Source organism: Magallana gigas, chromosome 1 (genome assembly GCF_963853765.1).
Source record: "Magallana gigas chromosome 1, xbMagGiga1.1, whole genome shotgun sequence".
In the NCBI taxonomy this organism is placed as follows: domain Eukaryota; kingdom Metazoa; phylum Mollusca; class Bivalvia; order Ostreida; family Ostreidae; genus Magallana; species Magallana gigas.
In genome coordinates this window covers 65,428,072-65,443,251 of record NC_088853.1, presented here as the reverse complement: position 1 = coordinate 65,443,251, position 15,180 = coordinate 65,428,072, and the positions used below count along the sequence as shown (strand labels likewise).

Sequence of the window (15,180 nt, the reverse complement as noted above, 5' to 3'; positions counted from 1 at the left end):
AATTAGCTTGTTCTGAGTTTATGTCAAATTCTATGTACGGTTAAGGACGACAGGTTTGCGTAGTTTGTATATTTAAATAAAGATTGCAGTAATGTCCCCGCTCAATTTAGCCAATTTGAATTGAAAAATTACAAATCTACAAAATAAACATCACATAAAAGGGTACCTTGTTGTTTCGCCCCGTATTAAGTTTCGCCCCTGGCTTTGGCATTCGCTATTAATTAAGAACATAAGAATTAAAAAAGAAAATGTTTATGTAATTAAAATAAAAAAAATAAACCTATATTTATTGTTTTTGAAATTGATTTTGTTTGCAATATATGAATCAAATGCGGGTTGAATTGACCCAGCAATTAAAGGAATATCAAGAACTATTCAGGTTCGTGCCTCCTCCATGTCTTTACTTTATAAGTTATAAACTTCAAGTAGATGATTTTTTTTATTAAAGAATAAATAGACACTCACAGTACAAGCATCCTTCAGGGAGAGCGGGTATTCACTCATTTTACCGTTTCGTGTTCCATCGTTATTACACATAATTAGCAATTTATACCTTTCTACATTAATGAATAACGGAATAATAATGCTGCAGGTATCATCTGATATGATTGCGCCCATGAGAAAAGGGTCCGTATGACGTTTTGTATAAAACAGAGAAATAACGTCATAAAGAAATGACGTTACATAAAATAAAAAGTACAAAACAGCAGCGCGGTAATTTCGTTACTTTGTTTATGAACATGTGTCTTAATGCTGAAACGTGTTTAATAGCAGTGCCCCATACTGCAGTATCTTTTATAATAAATAAAATGAACATATTGATATTTTTTTAATATTTTACTCATTTATATAAGTCACGATCGAATGTAGATTACGTGCGTGTTTGATACGAAAAAAAAACATAACTCTTGATCATCCCCATAAGAAAAACTTGTACTGCAAACTGCAGCATCGGAAAAAATAACACGATTAAATTTATATTCCGTAGATTAACTTGCGGTACGGAATCTGATTTCTGAATGTTTTGAATATAATATAATTTTAGAGTTACCGGTTAATGAGAAATCATTATAATCACGACCACGTTTTTTCTACCGATTATAACTTGTTGATCCGCCCGTCGGCATCTGTTTACTCGCTCGACCGACTTTAACTTCATGTAGGTCTACCATTTTCATCGAAACAGGGAGGCCTGTATGAGGCTCTGAATATCTGAAGATTCGGGTCCACAAAGAAGTTTAAGAATCTGGGTGAAAACCATAACCTTTTCATTACAAGATAAATATTTTTATCACTGTTTATAAAGGCATTTCGGAAAACAAGAAAGATAATCCACTTCTGTAGAAAATACCATGAGGCTCCGCACGGGGAAACTGATATTAAATAAGATTTAAGGAATTATTATCAAAAATATGTGTTTAGTCTATAGGTTGATACTACTTGTAGATCCAGTCGTTTATCAATTGATATAACTTGATGTTGTTTCAAATTGTAAGCTTTTTAGAAAGCCAATTTTGTTGATTTTTTAAAATAGATAATATGATAGGTTTTCTTTTTAACTCCGTCTATTATTCAGACTTTCTAGAGATTTTATAGATTATATATACACTCCGAAAACTGTTTTAACTGAATGTTATTATATAAATAGTGCCTGTTTGGGAGGGTAACAGTTGAAATTGACACCCCAAGAAAACCATTGTCAACCGACGCGAAGCGGAGGTTGACAATGGTTTTCGAGGGATGTCAATTTCAACTGTTATCCTCCCAAACAGGCACTATTTATTTTGTTATACTGAATGTCTTTTTAAAAAATTTTAAGAAAATTTTACTGCTTTTATATAGGAATAACCTGAATTCTACAGCGAACCATACGCGCATAATTTTCGCGCATGTAACAATTTTTAATGTTACCCGTTGCCAAGTGCGTTGCTAACGCTGAGGGTAATAGTAAATATTATTAACTGCGTCTTAACCAATCAGATTTCAGTATTTAACATGAAAGTATAACAAAAAAAAATGTTTACACGTAACTATAAAATGTGTTGCATACAGATTTTAAAGGCGCAAAGGCGCAAGTGAGCTTTACAATAGTCATTTATTTGTTGCGAATATAGATTTATACAATATAACCAACACCTTACTTTTTGACCCCGCTCTTTTTCTATTGTGGTCGGCCAGTTATATATTTAGGCACAATAGCGTCATTATTTAATAGGTGCTTATAAAGTGCGGATTATTCCGAATAAAAATCTAAATATTTTTTTTCAACTCTTCATTTGTTTGAGTGCAACAAAATTGTAAAGAACAGATAGACATTGACCACGAACATTTAATCGGCTACTTTCTCTGAGTCATCAAAATGTGTTAAAAAAGCGTACATGTTTATTGTAGTATAATAATAATACATTAAAAAAAATAAGGCCAAATTTACCTCCGAAGTTACGTTTACAGATCCTTTTTGTGCAGCGATTCAGTAATCTAATATTTCAAATACTTATGTTGGCTAGCGATGTACATGTACTGGTTTAGATTATTTTATGCTACTGTATTGATGACAAGTCAATGCAAATGAATTAAACAATAATTAATTATTGATTAGTTTTTTTTTTAATTCAAGTTAGTTGTCCAAAAGTTTTGGGAGCCTGATTTCTTTCAATATATATATATTTTTTTTTGGAGGGGGAGAGGTATTGAACCATTTCTTCTGAAAAATTTCCTAAATGACAAACGGTATATGCATGTAAATTGTGCGTACAAGATCTATTGTAAATAGCTTTTACAATATAACCTGCGCTCACTTTGTTTTATAATACACGTAGATGCATTTCGGCAGATAAGATACTAGTAATTTTAGAGGACGCTTAAAAACATGAAAGAAGTTTTTAATTAAAAAAGGTTAGTGTGCTATTCATTTAAAAACTACGGGACATTTGAGCTACATATTTAAGCGCTAAATTATTCATGTGTCTACAAATACCCCATGTTAACAAATGAGCTAACTCATTGTATTAACGTGTGTTTAATCACATTAATCAAATGTCGACAAATAACCCCAAAACAAATGAGTCAACTCATTGTAGTAACATGTGTACACTTTGAGTCATTACATTCTAATAAAATTTAGACGTAAACTATAGTTTTCATTAAACTTAAGAGTATTTAACTTGTGCCCGATTTTATTCTTTGAAAAAATCACATTATAATTTATTGCTTCAGGAACTTGATAACCTAAATAATGAACAATGTTGTCTTGACAAAAATAGTGCGTGCTTCAAAAACATTAAGAAAATGCTACGAGAGAAAATCACAAGCTTTAGTGCTCGTATTGAGATATCAGTAAAAGAAATGTCGAGTGGAGAGGGTAAATAAATCAAGGTTCACGATTCGATACCTCTGTACAATATCATTCCCATATCACTCCCATTAAAATGGAACCAACTTTTTTTTTATCAATCCCACTACGCTTTTATTTGTCATACATGCTGTAAACTGTTGTCAATTAACTTTATGAAAATATTGGTGCTTGCGATTTCCACGATTTTATATTCTTGCAATTTCACACAAAACAGAAACAATGCGGAATAAGTGCTCGCGTAAAATATGAAAATCTGTAATATCAGCAACGTTACATATTGATTTACACATAAAAAGGAAACAAAATTAACTACAATGAAGAGTTTTAATTGCGGCAATAAACGTGAGATAAAAGGTGTATTCTCCGAACGCCTACTCCTCAATTAAAAATAGTAATTGGTCAAGGCAATTATGGGGCCCTCTAAGGGGACACAGGTAGACTTTACCTGTATATACTTTGGGACACAGGTAGACTTTACCTGTATATACTTTGGTTATCAGGTAGACGACATTGTCTTATTTTTAATTTAAAAAAAATAAAAAGATGCAATAAATAGTGCTAATGGCTGCATGTACCTGACATTATATCAAAAATACCATATTTTTTTAATAACCTTAATGTTTCGGTGAAATAAAATAATCATTAAATATTATTAAAAAATAATAAAAATTAAATATCTTTCTTCATTTTTACATTTACATCTTAACAAAATAGAAATAAAACATTATATTATAAGGTATAAATTAAAATCAGAGACAACCATGTATTTATGGGTTTGTTATAAAACAATGCTACATGTATGTGTCAAAATAAAAAGAAAATTGTATATAAAATGTTATGCAATTTTAAAACATTATTTTATTGTTTTAAATTATATGAAGTGCTAATAAATTAAATAAATATATTAAAATTGATTCAATATTTTATTTTCATATTTATGCAACAATTTTAATCATATTATAAAGACATTCAAAATTTAACAAAAATGACAAACTGTTATATTATTTTTCATTCAATGAAACACAGGTAAAGTCTACCTGTGCCCCTTTAGAAGGCCACATAATTGTCCAGTATCATTGAATAATGATAATTGGGCAGTAGGCGTTCTGAGAATCAGCCAGATAAAATAAACATACGTTCGATCCTGGACAAATTTAATTAAACTCAAACAAGAGCATATCTCATTTCATACTTTGACTAGATAAATATTATTTTCTTTTTTAACTTTAATTTTAATTTTAACTCAAACACATTTACGAATTTATTGAAATGTACATGTATCTGTCTCGCACATTATTATGCTTACTTTCAAGATGTAGTCCCCATTTAGTTTTGCAGATGCCTATGCTAATTGTCAAACTCTCGAAATCCATGCCAAGCTTGCGAAGATGATTATTATCACCATATGGATATAAACTAATTTAGAATTTGGTGAACTCGTTGTATCTTTTATTGATGCACGTAGGAGCAAAATGACCGGCGCGAATTGTCTCTAAGACCGAAACGTCCAGCAATCTTACTAAGCCTGCTGCGTATTTTCATAAACCAATTACAGCACATACACTACCGCTTTGCTTAAAATGCGACTTTTTATTTAAACGACTCGATCGAATTCACGCGTGAATAGAGACATTTTTAGGTAAAGTAATGTAGTAAGGAACAAGAGTAAATATAAAAGATAGTTATTTAAATTATTACGGATTAAAAAAAAATATTAAATCAACAAGAATTAAGCAAGCCATGAAGAAATAAAAACGAACGAATCAAAGTAAAAAAAATTATAACCATTGATAAGCAAACACTAAAGTGTCAATCATGTGTAAATGTAAAAAAAAATAAAAGAGCAAAATAAAAAAGGAAAGATCTACTTTTGGCAAAGTTTTTTTTTTCATATAGCATGTGCTTAAGTGTCCAATGTGCATATCTATTAACACCATGCAAATGAAAAATGCCATGTTCATTGTACTTAATTATTGATAACGAATAACTCTAGAAAAATTAATTGAATTGTACATGTAGTTTATATAAGTAGTTCGTTACCGACTAAGATATGATTTATTCAGAAAACATGAATGTGCGTTAAAAAAACTTCACAGTTTTAGTGACAATTACATTTTCAATGTGCACGAATTGTGTAAAAAATATGCATTGATATAAATGCATTATTATTACTTAAAGTTATTAATAAGGAATCAAAAAAGAATTTAGTAATGATATCTTGAAAAGCAAATATATGATTAACAAATACAACTATGGAGCTATATACCTAACATAAAAATGACGTTGATGAAATCATAACGTAACGTCGCAAGGTGAACAACGTCATAGGTAAAAAAACCCGTAACTTTAAAAGCCAAATAATGATATTTATAGTTAATGGATCTTCATGAAACTTCATAACTTTAATCTTCTGACAAATATATATATATATATATATATATAAATCCATAAAAATCTGAAATTGTGAAAAAAATGTCATAAGGACCCTTTTCTCATGGGCGCAATCATATAAGAATTGTCTAATTTAAGACATGTAAAACGTGATTCTAATTTGTAAACAAGCTGTACTTCCATTGTGTTTATGCGCAGTGGCGTTACAAATGGAGTATCACATTAATATTCATCAACCGTGTAACAAAGTTTAGAGACAAATAACGAAAGAAAGAACATGTTTTACGGTGTAGGGTTTGTGAAACGTCTAATTATTAGAAGCACAATGTATATTTGTACTCAAACTCATGTTAAAAATTTTACTCATTTTACTCATCATTGAATCATTATTTTTTGAAAGATTTGGTCTTAAAACTGAAACGGTGTGTGCATACAAACTGAATAACGCACGCTAGTTGCTGTTATGAGACCTCATATTTCAAGAGAGCACTGTGACGTCATCCATGACCTTTTTGTGATGGGCTTTGGCCGATCCCTGTTGTGTCCATATAAGGCATCCGGCAAATGCTTCCACGTGCGCACACATTCCGCTTGCATAAGTAGTTCTTATAAAAACTTGAAGTTTGGTATAGTATTTATATAACATTTTACTCAGTTTTATTTCAATTCATTTACCTTAAGAGATGCAAACATACATAAATAAAATACAGCTCGACCTGTTAATTCAAGAATGCACATTTTGTCTCACGCGTAATAATTCCGATTGAAAGATTCATTCAGTAATGCAGTTGACCTCGATAAACTGACCTCAATCATAAGAAGATGCTCTATGAACTGACCTCGATCCATTGATGTTGCATAATAGATGCTAGGAAGACGGCTTGATTAACAAACAAGCTAGGTTACCTTAATTATAATGCGACCTCGATAGCAAGTTATAATGGCATTCAATGTTTTTCAGTCGCATTAAATTATTTTAATACAACTCTTTCTTTGTATACGTGTTAATGTTCTTTGAAGAGCCCTACTCAGTATTCTAAAGAAGAAGATACATTATAAAACTAGGCAAGGAGTCTACGAACGGCTTTCCCCAAATTTATTTCAAAACTAAATTTGTTGACGGTTTATAATAATGAAATTATGGTGTACAGATTCAAAATATTCTATATTTTGTAAAAATACAGTATTTTTTTAATTATTTTATATCAAACTGATCAGGTTGATTGCTTCCAGCTATCAATATATCATTATTGCCGATCATTCCTTTAAAAGGAATACTTGTTTGTTTTTGTTTACGTGTCTCGACTCAAAACGAAGGTATGGAAGCATGTAAAAAATCTCTTGGGTCTCGCCAAAGCTTGTGCAGTATTCAGAACGTGTCTTCAAACCTTAAGACACCGTAAATTGCGAGTTAAATGTCGGCCATTTTTGGCATAGCACCACGGATGAAAACATTAGAGAGCATTATGGGACGCAGACAAAAAATTTTGTTTGATGAATCTATAGGTTTAGCTCGTTCTTTTTCCCGCGGCTGCTTGCTAATATTGTACATATTATATGTCTTAAATGTTCATAAAAATTAGACATAAATCGTGTTTACAACACAGTGTATTGTCTCTGGCTGTCATTATTTGACTGACTATTAGAGATTAATTGTAGACGCTACAAAAGAAAAATTGAAATGTATTTTCAAATCGTAAAACATTATTTACTGCTTAATTTTCCCCATGCATCTTTCTTCAAAACTTATTTTTGTTTTTGTGAAGGTTAGATATTACAAAATAACATTTAAATATTTTTTCTCTTGGTTCAAACGAAAAATTAATAAACTTTAACTAAATACAATAACATGTTTTCGCCAGTTTTTCAAAGGTCTTTTTCAGTTGAACGTGTCTGTATAAACACGTATAATGTTTAAAATTAAATTTGCACATCAAACCATATCGGAAAAATATGAGTTACACAACACCCATTATGAACTGCTACGTTCTAGAAGACCATTGAATGTAGACGGTTAACTTTCTCTCGGAACAAGACGCTAACAGTTGAGGAAATAAATCATCATATTGAAAAACTCCCCTGGAACAGACTTACAACCGAGCAACTGATACACAGCGGCTATATCCTTACTAAAAAACTATGTCTACCATTTAAAGGGACATATTTACTATTTTTGTCAAATTCTACTTTTTAAATTTTTTTTTACAATGCTCTAGGAATGCGTTTCTAATGATTAAATGAAGTTTGAGAGTAAGTCGTAGAGTTATATGCAAGATACAGGGCTCATAGAATATTGGAATATATGAGAGTTTTACAATATTTTAAGAGAGTTTCATTTTTAAACATTTCGAAATGGAATGATATAGGAAGTATGTGTAAAACGTGTGTTGTTGACCATAGATCTCTTGTTATATATGTTATCATTATTTTTAGTTAATGTGTTGACTAGGATAATAAGACTGGTCAGATGATACATCTTAGACCTGAGGGTATGACATCCAAAAGAGTAGGCTGTTTTATATATTATTTAGGAATTGACACATGTGTCAACAAGGAACATACCAAATCTGTCATTTGGTACACTTTGTTTATCAATATATGCCAATGAGGTGGTAATCCAGATTGTCCCGTGTGCCCTGCCCAGACATGACACATACAGAGTATAGCATTTTTGAAACAATGACCTTCACCTTGCCCGAATGACCTTGGGTTAAGTTTATGACACACCCTTTTGTCATAAGCAATCTTTGTGTGAAGTAAGAACTTCCAGTGTTTCTCCATAAGAAAGATATGGACCGGTCACGAATTTTGCACTTTTTCTGCCAGTGACCTCGACCTTGTCCGAGTGACCTTAGGTTAAGGTCATAAGACATTTAGCTCATAAGCAATCTTTGTGTGAAGTAAGAACTTCCAATGTTTCTCCATAAAGGTATGGACCGGACACGAATTTTGCATTTTTTCTGCCAGTTACCTTGACCTTGCCCGAATGACCTTGGGTCAAGGTCATGACACACCCTTAGGTCATAAGCGATCCTTGTGTGAAGAAAGAACTTCCAATGTTTCTCCATTAGAAAGATATGGACCGGACACGATTGCACAGACAGGCGGTCGGGCGGACGGACGAACGGACAAGGTGATTCCTATATACCCCCAAAACTTTGTTTGCAGGGGGGATAAACACACACCCTCCCCCCCCCCCAAAAAAAAAAAAATAAAACAAAAAACAAAAACAAAAACAAAAACAAAACTAAAACAAAACAAAACAAGTGTTCCAAGTCTTGGCTTATATGCTACTGAAATATTTTAGAATCTTCAAAAGCAGTGTAAAATCTGTGTAAAATAATCGGTCGCTATTCTGAAAAGGAGGAAGGGAATAACGGGTTAAAATTGCAAATGAATAAACTTGTGTGCCCTGGAATAAAGTTGAATTTTGAGGCCATACATATGTTCAATTGACAATAGTATTTATATTTCGGAGTTACTTTCATTTATGGTGTTTAAAAGTTAATAGGTACAATAGGAACAGTTTATTTCTAAAGTCATCATGTGAATATTGAGTACTTCTAAAAGAAAGTTTTTTTTCTGTTTTAATTTTAAACATCATGGTAAATGATATATCTAGGTAGTGCAAGCTACATGCAGTCTAACAGTGGATTTCAAGGGAGTGGAATTTTGAATTATAATACTAGACCTTTTGTGATAGAGTATTGTTCCTAGAATTGTCTCTCTTATATTTGGCATAGATTTACCTTAAATCTGCAATATGAAGTGCTAATCTTAATCGCGTTATTAAATTGGTCACAGCGGTGGGTCAGTCAGTTGAAAGAACGAGGGAAATTTATTACTTGAAAATTCATTAAACATTGTCAAATCAAAGAAAGAAGGACAACATAGCAAAGAAAAAGAATATATTTATTTCAACATTGATTTGACACATCTTCTCCGTTGAAGAACCACAATGATGTACACGGACAAACAGCTCTGTAAATATCAAAATGCAAGAATAAACATTAAACAGAAAAACCGCTTCAATATGGATATTTATAGAATATATAATATTTGCAAGTTATATTTATAAAGAAAGGTTATTTATCAGGATAATGTAGGACTTTCAAATTAAATGCTTAATAATTGTATTCTGGTTGTAAGGCGACATTTGATTTGATAAAAAATTTAGTTAAACTTGTATAACCTGGTTCGTACGTCACTTTATAATCCACAGTGTTTACTTACACACACGTGGCCATTGGAAAGTTAGAGCAGGTTTGAATTGTACAAGGTCCGATAAAACAGAAAACGTTAGGGCAATCTATCAACAGAAGAACAAAACATGTTTCTGTCACTGAAAAATATTTATGAGCTAGGTTTTGCACGTGATGAGTGATAAGTTAGAGTTTCTTTCATTTTCAACCAGTCTTTGCAAAGGAACAGAAGTGTATTTTTTAAAATGCATTAACTTACATGTTGTTGTCCCTAATAGTTTTTCTTTATTGCGAGAACATGACATGGGAAGCCATATTCAATTTTTTTGAATTGTGAACAAAAACTTGTTGAAGCCATAGAGTTCTATTGTATCAAGATGCACACCATTATGACGTCACTCGATTGTATGCCGTCGTGCTTAGTTTGAAATTGTAACGATGCTAGTTGTTAGATGTTGTATCCGTGAACATTGGGATAGCGTTGAAAATCCATAGGATCAATGTGCAGCTGGTCAACATTGCAAACGCCTTGTCGGTAGAGCTCACTTTGCACCAGTGATTTACACCGGCAAGCTGCGCTCGCTATGTCACTAGACTATAGGATGCATTTGTACTCAATGACCAACATTTATGTTATTTATGACCATTTATGACCATTATTATTTCAGAGTAGGTTTTAAGACATATTATACTTTATTGTATACTTGATGCACTGAGAAATTTACGTGTCTGCAAAGAATATCTGAAAATAAAAACAACCTTAAATAATCGTGGTTGTTATATAACCTCATCAATAAATTAATCAAATTATGATGTCGCCTAGTTAAGAGAACTTTACCTTGTAAATAGAACAAATTAACGTGTTTTTAATATATTTGATACATATTTGATACTAAAATAAAGTCATTTAAAACATATTAAAACTGTTACTTTTAGATACATGCATGTACATCTCTTTAAAATTACTTTATTTATGGGTTTTGAAGTCGTTTGGCTAAAACTAATACGAATATAAATACGTATACATGTATCTATACCGAATCATTCACTATGATTTTCTGCTTCAAAATTGGTACATATAAAGAGTTTTCGTTTCACAGTGCTCCTATATTCGTATACTTTCGTTACAATTCTAAGATGACATACATATATGTTCTATTTTTTAATAATCAGTATAGCTTAAACGATAATTATTAACCAAAGCTCATTGACCTCATTTTCGTAAGTAAAAAAATAAATATATCGCAAAATTAACGTGAAACTTTCATGAGTAAGAGCGTAAGTTCCGCGATATAACGCTAAATTTTCGCAAATAAACGCGAATCCTTCGCAATGTAACGCAAATTATTCGCACATAAACGCATAAAATTCGCGTTTAATCGCAAAACTAATAATACAATTTGAATGAAAAATGTGGATGCAATACATATATAGGAATTTTTTTTACATTGATTCACAAAAATATCAAACTACAAAGGTGATCCAAAAGTAATGTCACATATTGCGCTTTTTTTCCAAGAGAGCTGTATTACAGATGATCAACTTTGTATACTAACAAGTATTATCAATTATCATCGGTAAATTGAAAAGAGCATGGTTTTTCAAAACGTTACACATAAGTGATATCTACGCGACATGACATGTGGTGATAACAAACAGTGTTAAAAATCAAGAGAGCATCTTCTATTGACCGGTCAAACCCGCCGAGTGCTCTTTGTCGTAATCGGGAAAACCAAAAAAATCAGTAGACAACTAGGTAATTATTTATGGTCTAACAATAAGTATGAAAAACGTCAGTCAGCATGCAACCAAGTGGAAAATTGTATTTGCTGTCAAGGTCGTTGTATCGACCACAGAACTTACGAAAAGGTGATTTTAATCGAGACTTTTGATAATCCTAATTTATCAACGTGTTTGTCACTAGCTTGCTGCGCCTTAGAAAATGTTCATACGTAGAGCATACCCTTGCGTATCGAATTAACTAAGAGACAAAAACTCCATATGAAGGTATATTGCTACATAAGAAAGGAGAGTTGACTATAGAAAAAAGGTCATTACTTTGATCATTAAGTTTTGTTATTAGGTTACAACCTTTTTTTTTATTTCAGATAATGTAACACAATTTGTAAATTTGGAAATTATGATAGATTAGTTAAGACAAATAAAAAGTCAATGTAAGTATATTTAAATTGTTAAGTTGAAAAAAGATAAATCCACATATTTTTTCTAGGTATTGTTCATCTATAGAGTTTTTTGTTGTTCATATTCTGAGTGACGTCCTCTTAGATTATCAAATATAAGTAGTATGTATGTCGTTTCAAATTAGTATCAATCTTTTGAAGACCTCCCATGCTTGAATTAAAAAAGAGTTGTAAACTACAAACGGAAAATCTTACATCTAAAATTCATTTAAATCCATATTCATTTGTTTTCACTAATTGTTCCATTTTTTAGTCTTAAATGCTTCGGTTTGAAATAACAATATTTATATTTTAAGTTTCGCGTTTATTCGAGAAAAATGCCGTAACATTGCAAAAGTAATGCGTTATTTCGCCAAAGGTGTGCGTTTATTTGCGAAAATTACGGGGTTTTTTTTAGCAAAAGTTACGTTTTTATTTGCGACAGTTTCGCGTTTAATCGCAACAAAATCCGTATCCTTACAAAAATGAGTGCAAAGGGCTTTCTTATTTATTTGATGCAAGGCAAAAGTGACACGTTCACCCAAGGCAGATTATACATTTTTGTTTCATTAATATTTATAAAGATTATGTGTATGCTATTATATAACTGTCATTTATGTGTGCGAACTTACCATCAGGATAGTTTCCATTACTTCCATAGCTATTGACTACAATCTGAAAAGAATTATTATATCAATTCAAAATTCAATGAACGAAAATGAAGTGTATGTATTTTAAACGCTTCATGTGTTTACTCAAATCCCTGATACAATGATTACATAGAGAAGACATAGAGAAAACTGCTTTTAAAAGTTTTATGGAAGATGTCATGTTTTGGACTTATAAAAATATCAAGAGGTTACTTTGAACAAATACCTATTAAATTAAGATGCAAGAAAATTTATCATTAAAATACCAGATTTCTTCTGTCTTCCTCACAGCTACAGTTTGTATATAGTAATTAAAGTTTACGAATTAACATGGATTACAGGTTTATTTTATTTTTTCTCAACAAAGGTTAGGGAAAATATCACATGTTTTTGGAATTCAAAACTACTTTTAATTACTTAAAAATATGTCAGCACCACAAGAATAATTAACTACATCTATTTTTATCATCCTCTTAACTAGAGGAAAAATTTATGACATTGACCTGACCTTGCTGCAAAAATAAGATGATCAAACTGATGCCATCATTTGGTTATATTGTCTGTTTGACTGTGTATAAGACTTCGACCTTAATTAATTCGTCACCGATAAAGAATAATGAATAAACTGTATTACATTGTGTTTCTGTTCTCTTGTTTTGTTTTTCTCAAACACCATTTCGCTACGTTTGTTCCGTTAAAGTAACAACGACTTTAAACGGAGTTATTCGTAATTGTTACATATACAAGATTTGTCGAGTTTATTATTTTGCTTTCTTGTCAGGATTTCTTGACAATGACAAGATATATTCCACAACGTTGTCTCGAAGTGTCTGACCTTAAAGAAAAGAAAAATATTTTTTTAAAAATTAATGCATATGGAATATTTAGCATAATATATTTGTTTACCTTTTCGTTTAAGGAAGCGTAACAACGATTTATGCAAAAAACTTTTCATTTTCTTAAAAAGTGGTGAAGCGTCCACAATTTTCTCTAATAGTCAGCCATTTGTCGAGATATTATCTCGCAATTCTTTGCTTTGTAACAATTTCGGTGTCTTGTTTTTAATAGTCTTTTTTAAAAACTTGCTATAGCCGATTTAGTACAAGAAAACCAAGCTTTTGAAAATCACTGTAAGAAAAACAATTTTTTATGTTCGATTATACAGTAGTTACACCTCCCTAGAAAATTCATGTCTCAAATGCAAATAGCTTTTGAAAAACAATAAAACTTATTTCTTCTAAGATATAAACGATGTCGAATCTCATTATTTCTACCTTATATATTTTGATGAAATGACTTTTATTTTACTTCCATATAAATTATTTTAAGATCAAAAAATTATTTATTTACCACCCTTATTTCCTTATGGGTCGTCAAAAGAGAGTTTACAATTTTTACTATTCGACCCTGGGGGAAATGTTTTGATATTATAAATGAATACTGGAGTAAAGGTTACTTATTGTCAAATATTTCAGAAACAAAATATATCAAGTGTACATGTAAAACTGTATTTTATGTCTAATGTATTATTTCTTTGTTTATAGGTCATTGCCTTTATTCATCTATTTAATAAATTGACTGAAACCATAAACTGCCTCCTTTCTGCTTGGTTACACATGTAACGTCGCAAAATTGAAATAACAAAAATATTGTGTACATTTGGTCCATGGATAATATCAAAGATGGTTTTTCCTTCAAAGGTTAGCATATTGTGGTATATATTTGCTTTAAAAATTATTTTTAAATAAAATAACTTACAATGCTCTAATGTTTCCCTAAATGCTCTGTCAATAAGTCCTCACTTTTAAAATTCATCGGCACTTTGAATAAATTGTGCGTTGTTCTTTGGCTTTATGCATATCATAAAATACCGGAAGTCGATAACGTGTAACGTCTTTCAGCATTTTACCGTTATAGATGACTTCACGTGTTTACCTTCCACGACCTTGATTTTTCCGCAAACTTTATTATTCAATGCAAGTCGACACAGCCTTTCATGTTTGACTTGATGAATCTATTTTAACATTATTATCATTTTAATAATATTTTCCCCCTTATTTTCATACAAATAAATATGAATTTCAAGCTCCATAACGTTAGCATTGAATGCATGTGGCGATTTGGTATATAATTATTTACTGAACTTACTGATAGAGCAAACAGTAATCCTAAGACCAGAACTTTCTCCATGTTTCTTTGCTAAGATCCTTGTTATAACAATGACACAAGCTATTATGTGTTTCTTTTATATAGGATGTTATCTGAATGCATTTAGTCATGCATGTCTGAAGAGGCCAGCAACAATCATTCTCTTTGTTTGCATTAATTTGAATAATTGCATTAACATGTAAAACCTGTATTTTTCTTGTTGACACATGATTAAAATTGTCATTTGGTAAGCC

At 31.1% G+C, this 15,180-nt stretch overlaps 1 long non-coding RNA gene across 2 annotated transcripts; it reads right to left on the bottom strand.

The window, feature by feature from the left end:
* Positions 1 to 9,692: 9,692 nt before the first annotated feature.
* On the bottom strand, positions 9,693 to 14,980 carry LOC136274066 (uncharacterized). 2 transcript variants are annotated; one of them, XR_010712357.1, is made up of 3 exons: positions 14,927 to 14,980; positions 12,761 to 12,803; positions 9,693 to 10,690 (listed from the first exon to the last, which is right to left on the bottom strand). It is a non-coding gene; the product is annotated as an uncharacterized lncRNA (long non-coding RNA). The 2 variants fall into 2 exon arrangements; XR_010712356.1 differs by lacking the exon at positions 14,927 to 14,980 and having other exon boundaries at positions 9,693 to 10,055; positions 10,208 to 10,690; positions 12,761 to 13,065.
* Between the last annotated feature and the right edge of the window lie 200 nt (positions 14,981 to 15,180).